Raw genomic sequence first — 1,670 nt, 5'->3', positions numbered from 1 at the left:
GATGTTGATGTGCTGAAATTGCTTATGGAAAACTGCTAGGGATGAAAGGTAGAGTTAACCTAGGGTTAGAAAGTGAGAATATGGTGTTATGAGTGGAAAAAAAAGTGATTTTTTGAGAGTCGGAAGGCCAAATCTGGATTTAGTGGTATTTGGAGGTTAAAGTGAGTTAATCCTAGTTTGAAATGTCATTTAGGACTTATGAGGAAGCTTGGGCTGTGCAAGAGAGAAAAACAAATGACCAAAGTGAACAAAGAGTCATTTTTAGGGTAAAATTGGGTGTTGAGGAGTCAAATTTTGATTCGGTGGAATTTTAGGTGTAAATCCAGTTTGAGCAAGTTTAGATTGATGTTATAGACTTGTGTGAGGTGAGAGTTTGCTCCAAATTTACCTCATTCTCAATTTCACTTCTCAAACCTTGAAAATCCATTAAATTGAGGGGTTTCGGATACCTAGATTTTATGTTGCTTTGGTCTGAAGCTTGTCCTTGGTTTAGACATGATTGGTACATGATTTGGGACTTGTAGGATTCAATTTGGGCAAAATTGGATGAGGGAAAGAGTGGTTTTCGAAATCTGCACTTTATGCAGAATTTTGCTGTTGGAATGTGCAGCAGAATTTTGTATAAGTGCAGAAAAATGCTTGTGTATGGCTGGTTGTGAAAAGGGTAGTACATATGGGGTTCTGGATATTTTCTAGCAGATTCCAACGGTCAAAATGTAGACTTATGTACTAGAGACTTCCAGTAAAATTTTCTAGTCGATCCAACGGTTAACGAACTGGAACGAAGAGAATGTTACTGGGGTAATTGAATGTGAAAAGCTGTGATGTTGGTTTGTGTTTTGGGCAGAGTTTTCTGCCTTTGCCCTGTTTTCTTGACTGTGTTAGTTTGTGATGATTGAATGTTGAATTACTCTGATGTTGTGGAAGCTTGGGAGGATTGATGGGGACCCGGCGTTGAGAGGAACGAGGATAAGGGCTACGTGGGAGTACGTGAGCTCAGTTGGAGGTGGGCAACAAGGGGATGGTGGGTTATACGTGATTTGTGGATGTGGAGAATCATTTTGCACCATCGCCCGACCGCCACCTAATACCACATGTGATGGGTACCCCATAATCCTACAAGCTTGAAATGAGGAAGTGTGGAAGGGTGAGACTTCCTTCTTTTATTGTTGACCACAAAGTGGTACCAGGAGATATGTCGCGGGGGTCAGGAGACCTTGGGGACGTCAAGTGGGGTGCTATTGCCCAAAACCAAGCTTGACCAATCCCGACCCAACCCGAGCATAGTCAGTCAGTGAGAACCTGTGATGTACCTAAGCAGGCGAGCTCCTGGCAGTCAACAGATAAAAGGAACTAAGACCACAAAGCAAGGAGGCTTGTGTGGTGGCTGGCCAGCTGTGAACTTTGATTGATATATGGGATATGGCCTCTGGTAATCGATTACCAAGGGTGGGTAATCGATTACAAGGCTTAAAAAGTGAAGACAGGAAGCTAAGATGGCCTCTGGTAATCGATTACCAAGGGGTGTAATCGATTACCAGGCTTGAAAATGGGATCAGGAAGCTAGGAGGGCTTCTGGTAATCAATTACCAGGCCTAGGGATGAAGGCAACATGTTGTGGAGGCCTCTGGTAATCGATTACCAGGCTGTGTAATCGATTACACAGGGGA

Source organism: Glycine max, chromosome 10 (assembly GCF_000004515.6).
Source record: "Glycine max cultivar Williams 82 chromosome 10, Glycine_max_v4.0, whole genome shotgun sequence".
Classification (NCBI taxonomy): Eukaryota; Viridiplantae; Streptophyta; class Magnoliopsida; order Fabales; family Fabaceae; genus Glycine; species Glycine max.
The sequence above is the reverse complement of the archived record's forward strand: the minus strand, read 5'-3'. Positions refer to the sequence as shown.